The sequence below is a fragment of the Trachemys scripta genome, chromosome 2 (genome assembly GCF_013100865.1).
Source record: "Trachemys scripta elegans isolate TJP31775 chromosome 2, CAS_Tse_1.0, whole genome shotgun sequence".
Classification (NCBI taxonomy): domain Eukaryota; kingdom Metazoa; phylum Chordata; order Testudines; family Emydidae; genus Trachemys; species Trachemys scripta.
The window spans coordinates 178497255-178521404 of NC_048299.1; the positions used below are offsets into that span (position 1 = coordinate 178497255).

Here is a 24150-nt window from a genome sequence, read left to right on the forward strand (position 1 = left end):
CATTTCAAGAGGACCTGGGGTTCTCCTAAATGTAACTGGAGAATGTTTTACACGTCCTCACATCAGCTTCACAAAGCTCAGCATGATGCAGAACTGACTCTTATGTCAGCTCTCCAAAAATTCTGTAACTTACTAAAAATAACATGGTCTGTGATCAAAGAAATAATATGAAAGATCAGACAGAGGTAAATTACAGCTGTATTTGGGAAGGTCTCATTGTTATTCTCTATGAGGGTTTTTTAAATTTTCTTTTTTTTTCTGGAATACTGCACTTGAAAACAGATTTGATTTTAAAGAAAATAATATGTAAGCTTTCTGCTAAAGTCAGGGGAAAATATTTCACAGTAGCAATTCTTTTGTTGCAGAACTTCTGCTCTGATAGCAGATGTCACGGCAGAAATAAAACCCAATGTGATTGTCCATTATGTAGAAAACAGGATCAAATCAGTGCAGGAAATCAAATGCCTTTAATTTCTGTCAGGCTTTCAGACTTGGGTCATTCTGTCAGTTATTAAATGAACTTTGTTGGTGTAACACATTCATAAATAAGAACGTTACAAATAGCTGATATCCATTATACTAGCAGAAATCAGCGACACTTGAGAATGTGGTGTTTAAGGTGCATAATATCCTATTACTTTTTTTTTGTTTAAGACCCCCACAGTATGTCTCTAAAGAATATAAGGCATGAGTCTCATTTGCATCAAACTCACTTTATGCTGCTCAGGCAGTTTAAAGGCCTTTAATGTACTGAGAATAAAAGTTCCACATCAGTTTATGGTTATATACAGTATATTGTTGCATTTCTAAAATTTTAGAAAAAGCATTCCTGAAACACATATATTCATGAAATACATGTTTCTGATGAACATCTAAGCTAGGCCTTTTAAATTGCAAAAATAAATTAATCATTTATCAATAAGATGCATCCTACAAAAAACTACATTTTAGACAATAGTTAAATTCTTGTATGTAATCTTAGGCCCATATTCAAGTTTATCATGATTTTTGCATCAAATATACTTACAATTAATTACCTACAGTCTATGAACCTACTAATGTTCTTACAATTCGTCACTTACTTTATATTAAACACACTTAAAGTGCATTTAATCTTAATGATAACATAGACTATAAAAACGGATTTTTCTAATTGAAATATTTATTTCTGTATTCTGTACTGATACTTGAAGCCTTATTTTTGTGAGTGGTAGGTCAAAAGGACACATGCATCTGTTGTTTAAAAAATTAGTATTTGACATCTTATTTATTTTCACTTGTTTGCAGTACTTGTTTGGAAGCTTGGAAATAATATTTCTTTTCCTATCTGTTGTTTTCCATTTGTAGCTGTATCAACGTGGATTCTTTTAAAAATGATAGTAAAAATGTGAAGGTCATTCTCAATGAGGTTAATAACTCCTGTGATTTGTCATGTAGGTGGTAAGACTTGGTTGCATCTGACATTTTGTGGAATTCAGGCACATCAGGAATTGCAGTCCATGGTATTGGGACTGAAGGTCAAATTTTTGCCAGTGTTCCTTAAAAAAAATATTGGCAGGATAAAATATGTAAAAGGTTTTTAGAATTTAAATAGAAGAAAGGATATAGAAGGAAATACCTACATTTTAAGTAGCCCATATCCAAGACAAATTTGTCTTAATACTAGTTGTTACAGTCATGCTGGGACAGATTATGCTCCATGTCCATACACAACTTCTTAATTTGTGAGATGCTGGCTAGGCTTGTTTCAGGGTTAATCTCAACATAGCTTCAGTTGAGTCAGTCTCCATTGTGTTGCTGCCATTGCAGATGAAAGTCTCTACTCTATTAACACATGACCATTTGCCCTGCCTCCTAAATGCAATCCCATAGTGAACCAGGCTATTTAAACTCAAGTGTCGTAAACTTAGCCTGGCCAAAACCCACCTACCTGCACAAATAGCCCAGCATGGATATATGGGCCTTAATTGTGAGGTGTTTTCAAAGTGATCAGCTTCTTTTGGCCACGGATCTGCTATATACACCTCTACCCTGATATAACGCTGTCCTCGGGAGCCAAAAAATCTTACTGCGTTATAGGTGAAACCGCGTTATATCGAACTTGCTTTGATCAGCCGGATTGCGCAGCCCAGCCCCCCCCCGGAGCACTGCTTTACCGCGTTATATTTGAATTCGTGTAGCGTTATATTGGGATAGAGGTGTATACCATTCCTGATATGTTCCATATAAAGTCTTATCAAAAAATGTGAACACAGCCAGCATCTCAAAGCTCATGGCCTTCAATGCTGAGAATCTGCAGGACCATGGATGATGTCATTTCCTGGCATCTTGTAGAGGGAGGTGTACATCAAAATGGGGAAAAAATGTAAAAGCCCTAAAGTAAGCTTACCGGAAGGCCAAAAACAGTAACAGCAAGTCTGGGTGACTGGTCTGTGAAAAGATGGACAGGATAATGAAAAAAATGCCCAGTCACTCAGCTGGATGCTCTCGTGGATAGATCCTGTGGAAGTGATTGTCTTCATGACAGCGAGGGGAAGAAGTGGAGATGACCATTGTGACCTTTCAGACTTGGGAATACAATGTCAGGGATCTGAAGAATTTGGTGAGGGACTTGCTTGAGTTTCAGGTCCTTTTTTGCCAAGCCAGAAATGATTGTAGCCTTGGCTCCAGAGAAAATTTAGTACTTTTCACATTTGATCAGTTCTGCACAAAATATTTTTTGTTAGATTTGTGCAGATAAAATCTGTCGTCATAAAGTGCCTTGTTCCAAAGGGTGCCACAAGTGAAAATGGGCTAGTGAACTCTAACCATCAACTCTAATGAAGTCTATTTATTTTTCCTCTTTTAAAACTGACCATTTTTTAACATGCAAAGTGCCCATCTCTAGAAAATAGCTATGGAGAAAAGGGAAAATTTTACTAGTTTTATAATAGTCTCTGAAGACTAAGTACCGTGTTGATTTATTGTTGGGTCCCCATTTTGGGTATTTGTTCACTCTGAGGGATTAGGTTTGTTGGAAAAACTTCATGTAAATTTATTTTGCAGAAGAGAAATATTGAAGCAGATACTGCACAATTTGTCTTTTTCTGGTGATAGTGGAGATGCATGTAAAAATGCCCATCTAATGTGTACAATACTACTTTTCTTTCAGATTTACAAAAAGATATTTATAAAATAGCCCTTACAAGCAACTTAGTTATAGGGGTGAATGAAAATATCTCTGTAGCTACAGAACCCCTGTCCCTGCGCACCCTGTCCACGGCAACAAAGGAGGTATGTAACTGTTGGCCTTCTCTCTGAAAACCTCCCCCTACTCATACAGCAGAATAGCAATAGGGGAACGCACAGAGACAGAACAGGATTTTCCCCACATTGCATATGGATTCCTTTTGTGTGAGAGAGTGATATTAACCAGCTGAGTTCCAGTCCAGTGCTCTATCCGCTATGCCTTTCTGCCTCTTCAGTCAGGTTTAGCTGTGACACTGACCAGAATCTCTCAAAGTTGAGTCTTTCTTTGGGAACACAGTGCTGACAGCAACTATGCAGAAATGATTATCCTCATTTAGGGCAACATGTCCTTTATAGGTATGTGGGGGGAGGGGAGAGGGAGTTGGCAACAGAAGTAACCATCCCAGTCAAATTACCTCCCCCATATTCTGGTTGAGCTAAAAGGGCTCAATAAATGAGTACTGAAATGGCAGAGGGAGAATGCGTATCATTGTTATGATTGAATTAAATGTATTTTCATTTCAGAAGGATAACAATGTTAGATCTAAATAGGATTAGTTTAATTGAAATTTGTGGCATCATTTTGACACTAAAGATCATGGATTACCCAAATCCCTCTATTTTGAGACTGGTACGGATTCTACAATTTTAGTAGTGCCCTGTTCATGCTGGTACAGCTAAAGGTTTGTCAGAGTTTCCATTAGGAAACTTTTTTCCCCCAAAGGGGCTCTAATTTAGCTGTAATGTGCTCTAATGTGAAACTTACAAGTGTGTAGTGAATCTCAGTCCTTTTCTTAAAATTTAAGTAGGTGTCAGCATTTTAAAAGTTGTTAGAAGGGCAGGAACTAGAAGTTCCATGACTTCAGAAGTTCTCTGTGCTCAAATCCCCTTCTTTTAACACACTCCCTTGAATTTTTGCATTCAATTAGGATCTGTCCTTTTGATTCTTAAGTTAGAGAAACAATGAGTTGAAAAGATATTAATGTCTGAAAATTGGCAATGATGCTCAGTGATGAGAGAAATAGAACTACACATTTCAATATAATCTAAAAATAAGTGGGTGTACATTTATGTGGGTGTGCATTTTTATATTACTAATCAGATTGATGGGTCAAATACATACTTTATTGAAAAGCCCCTGAATACATACAGATGTGATCTGGTTAATAATGCAAGCTTTAAAAGTCGCTACATACTTTGCCAAAAGACATTAATCTGAATCGTCAAGTAAATATTTATCTAAGGAGTTTTTAAGAGGCTAGTTATGTTGGAGCACTGTTTGAGGAATTTTCTTTTTTAATACTAATGAAAAATACCTATAGAAATTAATCTATAAAAATAGTTTTTGAAGTCTTTGACCTAAATCCATAAAAACTAGAAGAGCCACAGTTTAGCCTGAGTATCGTTAGTGACTCATGCTTTAACTTGCTCTCTTATAAGTTCTTCATGTGATTCAGGCTATTGAGTGACCTTTCATACATACAACGTGATTCACCACTGCTTTGTTTCAGATTTACCATTTTTAAATGTACCTTTTCAGTGTACCTTTTTTAAAACAAATTGTGCAAAACTCAAGTATGGCACTTCAGTAGTCCTGATTCTCTGCTTCCTTATACCTTGTGTAGTTATTTACACATGTGAAAAGTGAGTATAAAATTCTATCACAGGTTTAAATGAATGGGGAATTCTGATTTAATAGTGAGTTACTGCTAGCGACTTTGTACTAACTTTGCAAATGTGTAAATGACTACGCAAGGTACAGGGCAGAAGAGAACTGGATTGCATTAAGCAGAAAACCCCAAATTAATTCCTATCTTAACTCCTGTCTTTAATAGGCTTATATCAGGGATGAATTTGGTCCAGAGCTTGAGTCCAGATTTTCAACTTTAGCTCTGAATTCTTTGCTTTGTGGGTTTGACAGATGCGTAATAAAGTTATAATTATTTTAAATGAGCTTAATATGCCATGGAAACTTTCTTCATATAAGGCTTTGCCATTTTCTTTTCTTTTAATGAGGGCTTGGTTATATGTTTTGGTTTCATGCCATTCTACATATAAACTGGTGTGATTCAGGTGCTTTTGTAGCTCTAGCTCAGACCGTTCACCTCTAGGAAAACCTCATGCAAATAAGGTCCTAAGAGAAATATTAGATGATTTCAAGTTGTTCCTTTTGTTATTTCATAAACTGAGCCCAGCAGCTAGATCTTGGCTTTATTTGCAGTATTTGCTTAGCAGGGGTCCAGGAATGAACTAAGAAATTCCAGGGATTTGGAGCAATCAAATTTTTGAATTGCTCCGCTACGGCTCCACTCCAGCTCTGGGCAAAAACCTACTGCTCTGCACTCCAGCTCCGGGCTTTGCTCCAAAGCCCTGAAAATTCAATGACTGATTTTGTCTGTTCTCTCTCCATGAGAGGTGGTCTCTTCATCTCACAGCTGATGTTGCTCTTGAGGCATACAGGAAAAATAACTTTACAGTGATTGGCTTCTATTTTGTAAAATGAATTCTTTGAACCTGAGTCTGGAGATCTTGCTGTGTTATATTAGTGGGTCATATAGTATAGCTTTGAATCCAGGCATAAGAGAGTTAAAAAAAAAAAATCATTTGCAGGCAATGTCCTTCATTTCATTATTACAAGCACAAGTATATATCAGAAAATCTTATGGTTTAAATAATTTCATAAAGACTCTTTCTTCCCTTTGAAAATACAGTCGGACTGAACAGGGACAATTCACAGCAGCTGGGTAAGACTACTTTTCCCGCAGGATGCCATCTTGTGCTCCTCAAACTAAACTTTCATATCATCATCATTATTATTTTTTTAAATTTTCTAGCATACATGGTGATGAAGTTAATCCTTGTGATGAGACTATGAGAACTAAGTGTCCCCAGACAGCCTGAAACAATGAGGCAGATTCTCTCCCGCACCAGAACTCTGCTTAGGGCAGGGAAGGTTGGGGTGGAGGGGGGAGAAGGGACATCAGGGTGTGGGCTATGGTGGAGCTGGGCCTGAGAACCGGGGATCTATAGTGTTACTTAGGGCTTATTGACTTTAAGGCCAGATGGGACCATCGTGATCATCTAGTCTGGCCTGCAATGTGCAGGCCACAGAACCTTACCCACCCACTCCTGTAATAGACCCATAACATCTGACTGAGTTACTGAAGTCCTCAAATCATAATTTAAAGAATTCAAGTTACAGAGAATCCACCATTTACTCTAGTGTAAACCTTCAAGTGACCCATTCCTCATGATGCAGAAAGTGAAACTCTCCCAAGGTCTCTGCCAATCTGACCCATGGGAAAATTCCTTCCCAACCCCTAATATGGTGGTCAGTCAGACCCTGAGCATATTGGTAAAACTCACCAGCCAGACACCTGGCAAAGAATGCTCTGTAGTAACTCAGAGCCCTCCCCATCTAGTGTCCCCATCACTGGGGATGTTTGCTACTAGTAGTTGCAGATGGGCCACATGCCATTGTAGGCAGTCTCTTCCATAAACTTATCAAGCTCAGTCTTGAAGCCAGTTAGGTTTTTTTGCCCCCCACTGCACCCTTGGAAGGCTGTTCCAGAGCTACACTCCTCTGATTGTGAGAAACCTTTGTCTTATTTCAAGCCTAAACTTGTTGATGGCCAGTTTATATCCATTTGTTCTTGTGTCCTCATTGGCGCTTAACTTAAATAACTCTTCTCCCTCCCTGGTATGTATCCCTCTGATGTATTTATACAGAGCAATCCTATCTCTCATCAGTTGTCTTTTGGTTAGGCTAAACAAGCCAAGCTCCTTAAATCTCCTCTTATAAGGTAGGATTTCCATTTCTCTGATCATTCTAGTAGCCCTTCCCTGCACCTGTTCCAATTTGAATTAATCTTTCTTAAACATGGGAGACCAAAATTGGACACAGTATTCCAGATGAGAGCTCACCAGTGCCTTGTATAATGACATTAGCACTTCTGACTCTACTGAAAATACCTCGCCTGATGCATCCTAGGATTGCATTAGCCTTTTTCACAGCTGCATCACATTGGTGGTTCATAGTCCTCCTGTGATCAACCAATACACCCAGGTCTTTCTCCTCCTCTGTCACTTCCAACTTGTTGTTAGTCCCTAAATGCATGAGTTTGCACTATTAAATTTCATCCCATTTCTATTAACTGCAGTTTTCAAGATAATTTAAATCTTCTTGTATAATACTCCAATCTTCCTCTATGGCTATACCTCCCCAACTTTGTGTCATCTGCAAATTTTATTAGCACACTCCCACTTTTTGTGCCAAGGTCATAAATGAAAATGTTAAATAAGATTGGTCCCAAGCCCGATCTCTGAGGAGCTTCACTAGTAACCTCCCTCCAGCTTGACAGTTCAGCTTTCAGTATTATCTGCTATAGTCTCCCCTTAACTAGTTCCTTATTCACCTTACAATTCTCATATTAATCCCCATCTTTTCCAATTTTATTAATTTCCCATGTGGAATTGTACTTACTGAAATCCAGATAGATTAGATCTACTGCATTTCCTTTGTCTAAAACATCCCTTATCTTCTGAAAGAAAGAGATCAGGGTGGTCTGGCAAGGTCTACCTTTTGTAAAAACATGCTGTATTTTATCCCAATTATCATTTCCCTCTATGTCCTTAACTATTTTTTCTTTCAAAATTTGTTCCAAAGCCTTCCATACAATTTAAGTCAAACTAACAGGCCTGTAGTTTCCTGGGTAACTTTTGCCCCTTTCTTAAAAATAGTTACTATATTAGCAATTCTGCAGTCATAGGATACGACCTCTGAGTTTAGCCAGGATTTTTAATGAATCTGTATTGATCTTGCAATTTCATGTGCCAGTTCCTTTAATATTCTTGGATGGAGATTCCCCCCCCCCCCCCAATTGGGTCCCATTAAGCTGTTTGAGTTTGACTTCCACCTTTGATGAGGTAATTTTGGTTTCCATATCCTCATTTCACTTAACTGTCCTGCCACTACCTCTAAGCTCCTCATTACCCTTATTAAAAACTGAGGCAAAGTAGTTGTTCAGGTGTTGGGCCAGGCCTAGATTATCTTTAATCTCCACCCCATCCTCAGTTCTTAGCGGTTCCACTTCTTGCCTTGTTTTCATTTTGTTTATATTGCTATAGAACCTTTTACTATTGATTTTACTTTCCTTTGCAAGGTCCAACTCTGCTTGGCATTTGGCAGTTTACTTTTTCCCTACACTTTTTGACCTCCAAGAAGTAGCTTTCCTTGCTGATCCATCCTGTATTCCATTCTTGTAGATATTCTACTTTCTCTTAATCACCTGTTGAGATGCTTGCTTATCCAGTTTGGTCTGCAACCCTTCCCTATGAATTTTTCCTCCTTGCTTGAGATGCAGGCTTCAGATCGTTTCTGCAACTTTGACTTAAAGTAACTCCAAGCCTCCTCCACATTCAGCTCCTTGAGTTTTTCAGTCCAGTCCACTTCGCTAATTAATTTGCTTAATTTTCTAAGCTTGCATTTTTTAAATCAAGGACCTTAGTTGCAGACCTATTTTTGTTTATCCTTTCATTTAGCTTAAACTGAATTGGCTCACTATCCCTGGAACCAAGCTTGTCCTCTACAACCAGCTCTTCTATGAGGTCCTCACTACTTACCAATACTAAATTGAAAATGGGCATCTCCTCTTGTTGGTTTGGTGACTATTTAGTGAAGAAATCTGTCAGCTATCACATCCAGGAAAATCTGGGCCCTACCATTATTAGTAACTCTTGTCCTCCAATCTATCTCTGGGAAATTCAAGTCTCCCATAATCAGAGAATTGCCGGTGTTTATTTCATTAAAAATATCCAGTCTCTAACCATATCCAAATTGGATCTTGTGATCTGTAGCATACTCCAAGCACTATCCCAGAGGAGCGCTTGGTAGCTTTCTTTCCCAAAGTGATTTTGACCCAAACAAACTCTGTTTTATCAATTCCCTCACTTCTAATTTCTTTTCAGATTACCTTATTAACATATAATGCTACTCCACCACCTTTACCTTTATTTGTCTTTCCCGAACAGCACAAGCCTTTCAATACCTGTACTAGTCCACCATGTTTCTGTTAGTCCTATAATATCTGGTTTCACTTCCTGAACCAGTAGTTCTAGTTCCTCCATTTTGTTACCCAAGCTCCTTGGATTGGTGTACACACATCTTAGTTGTTTCTGCTTGGCTTCGCCAAGATTCTCATCCGACTAGGTACAGTCATTCTACTGCCAGTGTCACCTACCTCTCTGTTAGCGTCACTGGTATTGGTATCAAGTATCAGAGGGGTAGCCGTGTTAGTCTGAATCTGTAAAAAGCAACAGAGGGTCCTGTGGCACCTTTAAGACTAACAGAAGTATTGGAGCATAAGCTTTCGTGGGTGAATGCCCACTTCATCAGACGCAAGTAATGGAAATTTCCAGAGGCAGGTATAAATCAGTATGGAGATAACGAGGTTAGTTCAATCAGGGAGGGTGAGGTACTCTGCTAGCAGTTGAGGTGTGAACACCAAGGGAGGAGAAACTGCTTTTGTAGTTGGATAGCCATTCACAGTCTTTGTTTAATCCTGATCTGATAGTGTCAAATTTGCAAATGAATGGAGCTCAGCAATTTCTCTTTGGAGTCTGGTCCTGAAGTTTCTTTGCTGTAAGATGGCTACCTTTACATCTGCTATTGTGTGGCCAGGGAGGTTGAAGTGTTCTCCTACAGGTTTTTGTATATTGCCATTCCTGATATCTGACTTGTGTCCATTTATCCTCTTGTGTAGTGACAGTCCAGTTTGGCCAATGTACATAGCAGAGGGGCATTGCCTACACATGATGGCATATATAACATTGGTGGACGTGCAGGTGAATGAACCGGTGATGATGTAGCTGATCTGGTTAGGTCCTGTGATTTATACCTGCCTCTGGAAATTTCCATTACTTGCGTCTGATGAAGTGGGCATTCGCCCACGAAAGCTTATGCTCCAATACTTCTGTTAGTCTTAAAGGTGCCACAGGACCATCTGTTGCTTTTTACTGGTATTGGCGTTATATTTCCTCTTGATGTCCAGTCTCCTATCCACTGCTGTTCCTTTCTTCATTGCTGTATCCTCTTTTTTGATTTTCTTCCTGATCAATATTAGAATCAGCAGTGGAGATTACATGAGCATCTTCTAACCGTCTTCAACTGCCTTCTCTGAATTCCTAGTTTTGAAGCTCTTTTAATCAGTGGTGCCAACCTCCATCCCAGAAGTCTATTTCCCTCTCATCTCATGAGAACAGTCCTCTGTCCATGAATGTGACTCCCAGTTGTTGAACATCCCAAAGCTTTCCGTATAGCACTACTGCCTGAGCCATCTGTTGATAATCATCTTGTCTTGTCTTTATTCTCCTTCTCTAGGGACAGATAGAATCCCACTGAAGATCACCTGAGCCTCCGTTTCCTTAATGTCTCCCCCAGCCTGGCATAATCTCCCTTGACGCATTTCAGCCAGAATCTAGCAATATCATTTGTTCCCACGTGAAGGACAATCAGTGGATTCTTTCCTGCATCCATCAGGATTGTCTTTGGCCTAAGGTCCACAGCCTGTATCTTTGCTCCCAGAAGATAGTGCACCATTCTGTTCTGCTCTGTGACAGAGGCCTGTCCATTTTTCTTTGTAGGGAATCAGCATTTACGTTGACTTGCCTCTTCCTGGTGTTGCAGCAAGTCCTCTTGTCTTTTGTTCTCCCTTTCAATCTTATGAGAGTCATCCTCTGTCCTGGGGCTTCAAACTCTGGCTATTTCCATTGATATCTCTTCCCTTCTTGTAGGACTAGTGACTCCTCTTCCTCCTTGCCCTCCCACCTTCTGTTACTGGTTGCTATGCCCCTTCTTCATTTTCAAACTCAGCAAATCTGTTCCTGAGCTCTATTTCTCCTTCACAAGCTGGTCTTTTTCCTCTGTCTGGTTCTTGTAGTCACATGCCTCCACTGGCCACTTTCCTTACCCAGCAGTCTACCCTCCAATGTTCTCCAGTCTAGCTTGCATCTGTGAGACTTGAGTTTTCCTTTTAGTCTTCTCTTGCCTTCTCTCCATCTGCTTGAGTCCCCTTCGAAACTCAATCACAGAGTCTACCTGCATCTCCAAATCTCGGATCTTCTCGTCCATCAGCTCTGTCAGAGGTACTCCAGAGTAGCTTGTAAATTCTGCAAGTGTCAGAGCGTCCTTAATGGACCCTGCAAAAGTGGAGGATTGACTTGGCAGAGTTCTTCTCTGAAGCTCCTAAAAAACCAAACAAATGGAAAAAAAAATCACCCCCAAACACTCTGCCCCTTCACCAACTCACTTCTTTTGCCCAGAGCGGGAAGCAGAGGAAGTAGCAATAGGGAGTTCCCTTCAACGGGGCATTCTCTGCTAGTCATTTGCATCTGGGTTATGGTTCTTCTATACCACCTAAGTCGTGCAAATATGCTATAAAGGAGATTGAGAAAATGGTCCTTCAGGATTTTCCTTTCTGGGATTAAGATATGTGGACAGTGATGAAAAATGTACAATCACAGTGATCTTGCAGTGAACGTTCAGCCTTGGCCTGTGCTCAGTTAACAACTACTGAGCTAAGGAGGCCTCACTTAAGTCCTTCTGGATATAGGACTGCTTGGTTAAGGTACAGTTGAGGTAAAGTCAGGAGGCAGTGCATATACTAATACTTCTTCCCCTTATTCGCAGAAAAAACAAAGCAGGAAGTTAAATGCCTAAAACTACTGTGAATGCATTGTTTGGTATGAGTAACCAAGCAGTCAAAAGATAGAAAATTCCAATAGCACAGCCCTGGCTGTGGGTCAGCACAGCTCACAGCCCGAATTGCAGGGATGAGCAGAGCTGGGGGGGGGGGGGCCCACTCACAGCCCTGGCTGAAGCCAAAGAAGTCACAGAGGTCTGGTAAAGTAACTGTGTGTGTGTGTGTGTGTGTGTGTGTGTGTGTGTGTGTGTGTGTGTGTGTGTAAATAAATATAAACAAGCATGACCTGAAATGCAAAGACTGAAGCCTGTAAAATTTTTACCTTAGCCAGACTAGGCCATAGGCTTTAAAATGCTTGACATGAGTGGGTGACCTAGGAATAACCCTATGGCAGTAAGGTCACAAGGTTGCCTGTTGGCACATTACTGTAAAATAATGTTATGGAAACATAACCTAATAAACTGCGATTTATTGTCCAAGATCACAAGACACCTGATTGTGACATCATGGAATGTCCTTCCTGACCGCAGAGTACATGTTGTGCATAGATGCTAATAAGAACACAAGGAACTAAGAAACAACCTATGAAAAAGGGGGCAACCCAATATTCATGGACTGTGGAAGTACAAATAAGGAAAAGAGGGTTGAAACCCCTCATGCATATGTATTAGATGAGATGAGAAGAACAATATAAAAGAGGTTCCCTGGTTGGGTAAAAGTCAAGACCCCACAGGAAACCCCAGCAGGAACCATCCCTCTACTGATGATCATCTGAGAGATCCATCAGAACCTAGAATATCTTCTGAGGATGTGAATAAGTCTACAGTATTAGTCATTGCATGGGTTTTTGTAGGATTTCTGTATGAATGGGTAATTGTAATATTACTTATTGCTTTAATAAAACTTGTAGTACAGAAAAAGAGTTTGTACTTGTGATTGTGTCTGTGGTCACTATCCTTGGACTTTGTGTTCCTGGAGTCTCCAAATTTGGGAAGAGCACCAGAGGTGATTTTTCACGCTGTTGAGCTTGAAACTGTAGCAAGGTAACGAGCTGCTGGCTGCAACTGCCTGGACGAGCCGCCAGCCCCCCTAGCGCCAGGCTGGCCCCTCGAGCTGCCAGCCCCTCCTGGCCCTGAAGGCCGCCCCCGACAAGCCGCGCCCCCCCCCCCCCCGCCAGGCCTGAGCCGCTAGCGCCCCAAGTGCCAGCTTCTTCTGCCCCTGAAGGTCCCCGAGGTGTTCGGCAGTGGGTTGGCAGCATATTATACCCGCTGCCCATGATGTCTGTTAAGAATAGTTACAACTCTAAACGTTCTTGCTTTGGTCAGAGGGAGTTAAAACCTCAACCTTAAATGAAAATATTCTTAAGCGTGCTGGTATCAGAGGTGGTGTTGTAAGCTTTATAAAAGAGAGCCAGATATTTGTGAGTGGATTTCATATGCTTCATTTCTTACTAACACAGAAATAAAATTGAGAGCAATGCAGCCACATCCCTTAGATTGTACAGGGAATGATGCTTTGCTATCTCTATTTAGGGTGAGACTGACAACTAAGGTAGCTGTATCACAGTGACAGAACACTCCTCCATGTGTTACAGATTGCTAGGAAATTGGATAGGACCTCCTGTGAGAAATTGTCTCTCACCTTAGTCCACGATAATTCTGTGATATACATAAGGGGGGGGAAATGTGTGATATGGGTTTTATTTAAAATAAAATATGCACCGGTGTTCATAAAATCAGCCTCCCAAGTATATTATGCAGTAGTACCTTTTCGGTGCCCTAGAAAGCATGATTTGCCCACAAGGTTTAAGGAGACATGCTAGCAAATATTGAAGAGGTTTGCATTGCATTGAATCTGCAAGGTTAATTTAATAGCTTACTGCATGGTTACTCTCTAGTAATCAAGGAGATGTATCTAACATTAACACAGTAGAGAATCTGAGTAGTTTTACCAATTTAATACTTGATTAGAAAAATAACTTCTGCTGTGTTGTCACTTTTCTGAGTTGCAGAAGCTTGTCTTATTTGTGTGATAATATTATATCCAGAACATAAATCTGGAGAATGTTGTGTTCAAAATTCAAAAATATTTTTTATACAAAGACAGTTTAGGAAGATAGAGCTTTCCAACTGAAATTAAAAATAGAACAAAGCTTTGAGAAAAACCATATGTTTCACATTTAGAATAAACAAGTCATTCTCTCTCTCTCTAGAACCATTTGCAAACCATTCTTCCTTCTCCTATGAGAACTGTAAAGCTGTTTTTTCTGCTTTCAGTGTAAACGAACAAGAACAAGCATCTCTCTGGGCACAGCATAGGAGACAGATCTTTAAACTTAGATGGCTTTTATTTTTATTCCATTTCATAGCAGATATATCTGGTGAATTCATTGCTGGTTTCTGCTTTAATTATTATTTATCGTTCTGATTTGTTTTGCATTTGTTTTGCCCTGAGCTTTCTATCCAAAATGAAGTCACCCTGATCTCATTAATACACCACAATTCTGTCTGAATTTGTGCAATAAAATACTTAATTAGCTATACAACACCAAGCCATCCCAAAAGAATAATTTCAATGGAAACATATGAACCAGTTTTGGCAAGTCTTTATTTTTCTGTATCAGTTTATTGGTGTCCTATTGAAAGTTAGTTTTGTGGTTTTGCATAGTATAACATGCCTATGTTTCTCTTTTAAATGTACAGGGAATTGGCCATATCTCTTTCTTTCGCCTGGTTGCTGAAGCATTGTCACAGGACAGCAAGGATTGATGAATATTCTCCAGGTAGGAAACTGGCAATATGCTTTTTAGTGTGGTGGTTCATTAATTTTCCCCACACCTTTGCCTTCCATTTTTTTCTGGATATATTCCAATAGTAGTAGTATTTATGTTACAGCAACAAAATGCCAGTGAAAATATCAAAAAGTTCCATCTCTTGCTCTTTACATATGTCTCTATTTAAATCAGTGAGAAATTTTTTTAAAAAATGTGGTGACTCTGACAACATATGATACAGCAAATTAACAACTGAAGGATTTACCAGTTAGTCTGTTTTATCTTCTTTTTGTCAGCCCACCTGCCCAAATTGAATCTAGTTGCTTCAGCCAGATCTGCTGCAGAAAGCTCTGCTTTGCCGACCCTGTCTGGGTGTGCACAGAAATGTAGTGGAATTTGTCCCTTTACTGAATATTTTTCCAGTTCTTTCATATAGGTAGTTGGGGTCATAAACACCAGTCCTTCAGTTGAAAGACCAGATAAGTGGCTGTATTTTTTGAAAATGCTAGTGCAGGTGAATGGATGAACTAACTGGGGGAACTACAGCATATTTAGTGCCTCTCTTTCTGCAGGGCCGGCTCCAGGCACCAGCGAAGGAAGCAGGTGCTTGGGGTGGCCAATGGAAAGAGACGGCATGTCCGGGTCTTCGGCGGCAAGTCCCTCAGTCCCTCTCTTCCTCTTTGAGGTGCCGCCGAAGAGGAAGAGAGGGAGCGAAGGACCCACCGCTGAATTGCCGCAGAAGAAAGAAGCGGCACGATTGAGCTGCCGCCGATGGGCTTTATCTCCCCCTCTCGCTGCCCCCGCTTCGCCGCTTGGGGCGGCTAAAAAGCTGGAGCCGGCCCTGCCTCTCTGGACCCACAATCCTATCACCTCAGTAAGAAACTTTATGGTTTGGGTCTCTAGAAGGTATTACACTGTTGCCATGTGTGGATTTCTGAAGGTTCTGAACAATTTGCTGTCATCTAAGATCTCTTAAGTGTGACTAATGTTCACATACAAGAAACTTATTATTTTAAAGACATTTATTTCTATAAAAGCTTTGCTTAAGAGCATTCCTACATATCCGTGATGTTTCTTTGTGCAGAATAGCAAAAGGCAGATATGCCTTTGAAACCCTAAAGCTGAACTGGAGAAGCAGAAACCTGGCCTTCCAAACTGAACTTTGAATATTTAGCACCATTGTAAAATCTGTCTTACTATATGGTGCTGAATTTGGAGATTTATCAAGACCATACTATCTAAAGTTCAAGGTTTTATAAACAAATGCCTTAGACAAATTCTGAACATTAGATAGCCAGAAAAAAATCTTAAATGAATTGCTCTGGAGGAGGATGAAACAAACTGATAGGACAGGAAATTATGGGAAAAAGTGGGTGTGTAGGACGCACATGGAAGAAATAACCAAACAACCTAACAAGACACACATTGGACTGGAATCCCAAGACCAAGAGGTGACAGGATAGACCAAGGACAACTTGGAAATACACAGCAGAAGCAGAACTGAAAGCTATCAAATTGACATGGGAAGAAGCCAAGACTGCAGCAAAAGACTGCCAAAGATAGAAGGCAGTGGTGAAAGCCCTATATTTTGTATGGAAGAAAGAGGCATAAATTAGCCTCTCTGCATGAATAAATTTATTTAAACCCCAATTCTGTCACATGCACAAATGCTCTTATGTTGTTAAATCATAAGATTATCAGTAATACATGTTTGTCTAGAATGCTGGACGCAAATGGAGCTTTGCGATTGGTTGTGCAATACCTGTGCAATAGTGCCTATTCAATGTATAAAGGAGACAATTTCCCTCCTATTTATTGCTGAACTATATTTCAGATTAGCCATGAGAAACTCGAGACCTGGAACTGCAATGTGATTTTTGGTGCTGCTTGGGTGGTTTAAGTAACTCAGCTTTTGGCCTTGTGGCTATAAATACCTCTCAAGGATATAATTGCCAAAACATGCACTGCCTGTTGGGTCTCATTGTTTAGGAGCATGATCCAGCACAAACCCCAGAAGGCCACAGAAGCTGGCACTTTAGAAGGCCAACCTACTCAGCAGAAAGAATAACTTGTCACTCATATTCCAAAACAAATGTTTTAAAACCCAGCTCTGTGGTAGCAGGGAGTTGTAGAGTTACCCTAGGGCAAGGAGACTAAGCATTCATACGAATGAGTTTCCTTGCTCCCGCACTTCATAACTCCCAGCAGTCTCACAGCCTGCCGGAATTACTTCCAGCTCAGACAAGAGTAGGGTGTTGGACAGGCATTGGGCTTGGCCTACCAGACAGGTTTAAAATAAACAAAACTTTCTAGAAGTGAAGTGGGGGTCATGGCTTCCTTGACTCACAGACTGCTAGAATTCAGCAGAGAGGATGAGCCAGTCTAATCTTCTCCTGATTATCCCTTTCTTATTTTTTTTCCCATATACAGGGATAGTTTGGGGCTGCATGGCCCTTCCTGTTCTGTTTAACACAGCTCCTTTCTGGAGCTCATTCAGAGAGAACATGATACTATTGGGCTGCAATGCAGCTCTTTTAAAATTCTTCCCTGGCTGACAGACTCCTAGTCCGAAGGGGGAAGAGCTCATCCCCAGTGAAGAGATGCTGTGTAGCATTTCATTTTGAGCACATCTATCCTTGTTTGCCGTTGTCCCTGCCTACACACTGAACAGAAAACTTTAAGGCAGTTCTTATTCTTATTCAGCTCTTCAAAGCTCTGGGCCTTCTCTAGGTTAAGCTGGTGAAGTGAGTCATCATAGGTGGGTTGAGAGTGGGATGTGACATTCACGTAAGTCCTTCCTCTTTGAAAAAATGATTTGAAGTTTATTGACTGTTCTGATGGCTCATATGGGAGCTCATAGTACATTGCAGGACTCTCAATTAGAGAAGGTTTGGGTCACTTGCTCCTTTAAATGTGCTGAGGCTAGGTAGAAGGCAGAGGGGACAAGCTGTTTCTTTGGAAACGAGGACATTGCTATTAAAATATGTCTGCACTAGAATGAGGGGATGGGACTAGAACTTTAGTGAGTGCAAGAGGGTGAAAAGCCTCAATAAAAAGTCCTTGACCCTACTAGGACTGTGCATGTGTGGTTTGTTTGTGTGGTTTTTTTTTTTTTTTTTTTGAGTGAGTCAGTCACTAGAGGAGGAGGAAAAGTTCTGCTGTTACATTCTGCTGTGCAGGAATGGATGATGGAGAGGTGGTATATGTTGTGCAGGGGCATGCACATGAATTAAAATTTCACTACTTTTGGAGGGGCATATTCTGTGCCCCCGCCATGACCCCAGGGCCCGAGGAACTCGTTCTCCCCTCTGCAGCTCTGGGGCTGGAGGAACTGTCAGCTCCCACTGTGGCCAGAGGAGTTTTGTGCCCCTGTCGATGATTGGGGGGGGATTGGGCCCGTGCCCCTGCTTGCTCCCCCTTGTGCACACCCCCGATGATGCACATGTTTGGGAGTAGAGAAAGTGAGTTGGCCAGTTTGATTAGGCTACAGTGAAATAAGAGTAATCATGTATGTATGTATATGAATGTAAGGAGCTGGGTTGTTTCTTGCCAGACACTTCATAAAATTGAAAAACAGAACAAATTTTCTGTGGCAGGATATAACTAGGCTGTAAACTTTGGCAGGATTTTAACATTTTAATACAGTTTGAAACTCTGACAATATTTATATTCAACTGTGAATCTGAAGTTGGAATAAATGAGAAGTAACATTTTTTATATTCTTCCCGATGCTAATGTGAGGTAACATTAAGTTTTTTGTTTGTCCAGTATAGCTTCAAAGCAAGAAATTTGAGAATCTAGAGGAGCCAAACAAAGATAAATAATGAGCCTATTTTCCAAACTGGCAGTGACATACTAGGATTTGGAAGAAGTACGCTTGTAAGCTTCCTTTATTATTATAACCTCTTGAACAGAATAATTCAGTCCAAATAGCTATAAATGCTTTCCAGTGGAGAAGTTTATGACCCTAGTTTCTGACTGAAATGCTCACAATGTAATAAAAGTGTGTGAAGGAGCTAAATGGAGAAGACGCTGGTGGGCTAAAGCTTGGTGTAGATCAGGAACTTTGAGTTAGAAATGTATGTTTGGGAGCTTCTGTCCTTTGCAAATACTTACTAGTGGATTCAAGTGGCTAAATTCACTTTGGAAACTGGTTTTCAGGTAGGACTTTAACAGAAGCCTCTCAGATCTTTAATAGAGGGCTGCTAAGGAAAAATAAAATTCTAGTAGATCCCTAACAGTTACATGATGCCTTTCTATAGAGACCATACTCTTCTGAAGCTAACAGAGCAGCACAGTAAAATACTTGTCTATAGTGTATGCTGAAGCTGTTTATAATAAGATATCTGTTCTAGGGAAAGATGAACAAGATCAGAGTATAGAAGAACTGGCCCAGATGCCTCAACTGCAGCTCATATAAAGATCCCCTTCTTCCTCAGTATGATCCTTCAGTAGGTGCCCGGTAATCTCCCATAGCGTTAGAGCAAACAGTTGTTATTCATTGGCAGCTGGGCAACACACAAGGATTTTTTTTAATGAAGGGGGCAGGTATCATGTGGATCTGGCTAGGGGTCCTGTCTGAGGGCTGAGAGTTCAGAGAAATGGAGCCACCATTTTCTTTCTCTGTATGTACCTCAACTGCCTATCCACATCTCTTTTCTCAGTCCAGAGCTTAAGCCTGTGCCAATCAATGTAGCTCCTTTTTACACCAGGTGTGGCTCCTGCTTTTGCTTTCTACTCCTGCAAGTAAAAAGTGATCTTATTTTACTATTCATGTTTCATGTGATGATGGATTTTGAATTATGTTGAGGTAAACTAAATTATAGCTAGAATATGTAACAATAGCTATAGTTAAGGTTTCTTAAGTGTTTGCATTTTAATTTTTTTTCATTTGCTTGTTAACTTTTTGAAACTTTTATCATTTAAGTTTTCCAGGCCTGGCCTCTGCTGAAAGTGATTTTTTTGGAAAGTATTGAGTGAATAGGGTTTAGGCTTTATTTTATTTTATTATATTTTTTTACTAAGAGAAGAGGGGGAATATACTTCTCTAATTATTATTTGTTTTTGTAAAAATCTTCTGACATTTGAACCACCCAGGTGCTATATTGGCTGAGGGAATAAAGGTGAAATTTGGCAGAAGTGTCCTTTGGTGTCTTAATGAAAAATTGGGACAGAACATTCTAGTGCTATTGTTTTAATAAATCTCAACCTTAACTCTGGCCCCCTGTTCATATGTATTATGATACAGTGCATTTATCCTATCACATACTACTATTTTTCCATGATCCACGAATCATTCAGTACATGTATAGAATGGTGTGCAGTGAGTGAGGCAGGGCCATTAGGGATCCATTTTTCATTGGCTGCTTCTACCATAGCAAAATTTGAACTTACAGAAATTCTGTATTGGAGCATCTCCACTGGTATAATATGTAATGTAAACAGAGTGCAGACATTTTTACCTGAAGCCCACAGCACAGCAGAGCCCAAAGGCAAGAAATAAGATCTACTAACAGAGCTGATTGTTTTTCCTAAAATGTTTTAAATGATTTCCCCCAATTCCATTGTAAAGTCCCATCCTTCCAGCTTGAGGAGGATTGAAGGAATTTCCTTTAGAACCTGCCATAATCCTTCTTTTGATCAATTTGAAGTACTGCCCCTTCCTCCAGGGCCTGAGAGCATTGTGTCAACAGCACTCCAACCCCCGAGAGCATGGGAGAATGAAACAGAGGCTGAGAATTGAACCCGGGCCTGTATATCAGTGCAGAATACTTGCCTCTAAGCAAATGGCACAGCATTCTTTATTTTTAATTTCCCTTTAGCCTTATTTTTGCATTCTCCTTGTGTATCTCCTTCTTGCACATCTTTGTCATACCCTGTCATTATTTGTTTGATCCTCTTTTCTCTTTCCACCTTCAATGAGATGACCTTTGAATTACTTTGAGGATGACTCATCATGTGCCAGGAACGGAGAATTGCCATTAAAGTTAATAGTGCTTCCTGGGGACCACATTTGTAGTAATAAGACTTGCAACAAGGCATAAGCAATTTTAATTTGCAATACAATATTTTAATTGTCTGAAGAGATGACTGTTAAAATATAGTATGGCAAATTAAATTCACTTGTGAACTGTTGCAGATTTTCTTTCCCAAAAAAATGGCCCTTGGGAAGGCCTATTTTCTTTAATGCTGAATCACTGCTACTGGCTCAATCAGTTTAGTCAGAAGAATTGTTTTTGGCAGTGCTGAAGGTGGCTCTGAGTTATATGTCTTCTAGATAGTCCAAGTAGTCTTCTGTCTGCTTTGGCAGGTTATTGTCTGAAGCACAGACAGGTGAATGTGTTGAACCCTGCAGCAGTTGGTTCCTGAAATTCTTCAGTTTGCATCTTATACCGAAGTACCTAACGAAAGGGATCTTTCTGGCCTGAAAGCCTGTATTATAAATTGCTGCTTGTCCCAGTTGAAGGTATTTCATTATCTATCTTGTGTAGAGTTTCCTGGGGATTAATTATGGTACAAAGACTCTTGCAGCCCGACCTCAGATGATAGGTGATGTGGAAGGGCTGGCTGCATTGTTAAGTAGTCACAAAGAGCCTTGAGCTTCAGGAACCCATTCTAGGGGAAGGTCCTTCATTTCGTGTCTCGCCCAGAAGACCTCACACTACCAGTGCTTAATACACAAAATGGTGGCATGTGATTTCCCCCCCCCCCCCAGGTTTGGACGTGGAGGGGAGGAGGGGGGACTTGCCATCTAAACCACTTCACCTGGCAAATTTATCCATGCATGTCTAATGCGCCTCAACTGAAACAGCAGGAAAAATGCACCACTGTTAAAGGCACGTAGTCGGTTTGAAAATCACACTTCTCTGAAATTTGTTACCTACTATTGTTACAAGAAACACTTAGGATCGTGGGCAGCTGGTGACCCGGCCGTTGCTGGAGGCTAGACCCCGGCCCCTCCCCCTTGTGCCCACAGCCCTGCCCCTCCCCATCTGCCCCCCTTCTGCACCTCCCTCCCGCAGGAGACCAGAGCACCTCCATCGCGGCCCCCGGCCCCAGCGCCGGGTGGCCAGCTATGCAGAATGCTCTGAGAACCACAGGAGGGGGCCTGGCCTGGGAGCGGAGCATGGGCGGGACCACGCTAGGCTGTTTGGGAAGGCAAAGCCTACCCTTGCCTCAGATACCTGCCACTAGGGTGACCAGACAGCAAGTGTGAAAAATCAGGACAGGGGGTGGGGGGTAATAGGAGCCTATATAAGAAAAAGACCACAAAATTGGGACTGTCCCTATAACATCGGGACATCTGGTCACCCTATCTGCCACCCATGTTTAGGATGTTATAACTGAAAGAGATTAGGAATTTTTTCTCTATTGTTTGTTCTGTGAATTTGATAGCACTCTGTGGGTAAAATCAATTAAACTTTGTTCCTACAAACACTTACACATGTGCTGAACTTTAAGCACATGACTAGTCCCATTGAAGCCAAAACTATAAAACAAAGTTACAGAAACTAATAGCACTGCTGTTGTGTTTAAAGTTCAAGATGCTCACGTTTGTAGGACTGGGGCCCTAGTCATTTTCCCCGTCCTCTGTGTGTTTTTCACACAGCATCAGGATAGAGACACTCATTTTGAACATAGGAAAATGTGATTGTAAATCCACAAAAATGGGTGGGGTGGGGTAGGAATAGTGATCAGGGGCAGGTTTAGTACCTGAAATTACTTTCAACTTTTTTCAGTTGTCAAGATTTCAGGTTGACTGCCCCATTAATAGGTATAGTTCTCATGAAAATATCCAGGTTAGTGGCATATAGTCACTGAACCCATTCTGGATCAGAAAAGTCACAAATATACCATTAAAATAGAACTTTTGGTCCAAATCGTTAAGTCCGAATGGGATCACCAGCACAAAAAGTTTGAGAAACACCACCATAGAGAACAGGGGCCTGGCAAGATCAGCCTCCCTGCACCAGTCTCTCCTCCCCCGCTGCATCCTCCCTTGCAAACAAAGGCTCACTCAACTGAAGGGGGTTATGTAAAAATAATAATTCTACTTTTGTAAGTTCAACTTTCATGATATAGATTGCACTACAGTACTTCTATGAGATAAATTGAAAAATACTATTTCTTCTGTTTATCTTTACAGTGCAAATATTTGTTATAAACATAATATAAAGTGAGCACTGTGTATTTTGTAGTGTAATTGAAATAAATATATTTGAAAATATAGAAAACATCCAAAATATTTAAATAAATGGTATTCTGTTTAATAGTCTGATTAAAATGACAATTAATCACAATTAATTTTTTTAATCTCTTGACAGGTTTAATTTTTATTTCTACTCTTACACCAGGGCTTGCTTGTCCTAATACATACAAATGATTCACAATAAGATCAGCTTTTGTTAGTTCCTGTTGCAATGTTTGCTATTGTAAATGCTATGAGAACATGAGAATCAAGGCTAGGGTTGCCAGTGCTGTATTTCAAAAATAAGGGACTGTTTTCTTAGTGCCCTCTCCCCACTCCTCCTCCTGATATTTATTTATTTTATTAATAAGCGGTACTCGTCTACATTCAGCAGGGGTATTACTTCCTGCTTTTTGCAGCACTAAGCAACTCCCAATCTTGTTGTACAGAGATTAAAAAAAATAAGGACATCCCTTGTAATAAGGGACTTCTGGCAACTGTACAATCAACATATTGGTAGTTTTGTGTAAATCAAAGTTGGCAGAATCTCTTTGGAGAGGCCAAATTCTCCTTTTTTGTAGTATCCATCTTGAGTTTTTAGTGTGTCACTAGAGTCCGTGTTTGAACTGAGAATCATATCTCTGCCTTTCAGTATCTGAGTGCACAATTCTTAAAATATAACGTAGGTCAAGATTTTCAAAGGTAGGCCCCTAAGTCCATCTTAGGTACCAAACTAAGTGGCCTGATTTTCAGAAGTGCTGAGCTCCCAGCAGCTCCCACCGGACTTTTGAAAATCTTCACCTCATCGTCTAAATTTTGCTCTCAGAGCGTGTGTGCATGCATGCACTTGTGCACTCAAACAGCATTAAAGTTTAAACCTAGTCATTTTGTTAGCTGTAAAATGACCTCCCATTTATTAAGATACCTTAGCAATAGGCACTCAGAGCAAATAATCACAGTAGTTTTATTATTGCAGATATGCCTAATTATTGCTACTATATGTAGCAATTTTTACATTACTTGTCACAGAACTAGTCAAGCGATCCCTCTTGGCCACTCCCCAAACCAATGGATCCTATGTGGTTTAAGCCTCTGGGGTCTGAACAGAGTCCAGGCATGGCAGCACACACTCAGGGAGCAGACCCTCTGTCCAGCAGCACTCCCTCAGAGCTGAGACCATGTGGTCAAACTGCACAGCACTTGAGACCAGTGCTGGCCCCTCAGACTTCTCCCATATCTTAAACACATCCTCTCCCAGAACT

At 40.5% G+C, this 24150-nt stretch overlaps 1 long non-coding RNA gene across 3 annotated transcripts in view; it reads left to right on the forward strand.

The window, feature by feature from the left end:
* The window catches only part of LOC117873254, a 322619-nt gene that overhangs the window by 96791 nt on the left and 201678 nt on the right, over positions 1 to 24150 (forward strand). For all 3 annotated transcript variants that reach the window (XR_004644680.1, XR_004644679.1, XR_004644681.1), the window contains exon 3: positions 14630 to 14709. This is a non-coding gene — a long non-coding RNA (uncharacterized LOC117873254). The remainder of the gene's footprint in view (positions 1 to 14629; positions 14710 to 24150) is intronic.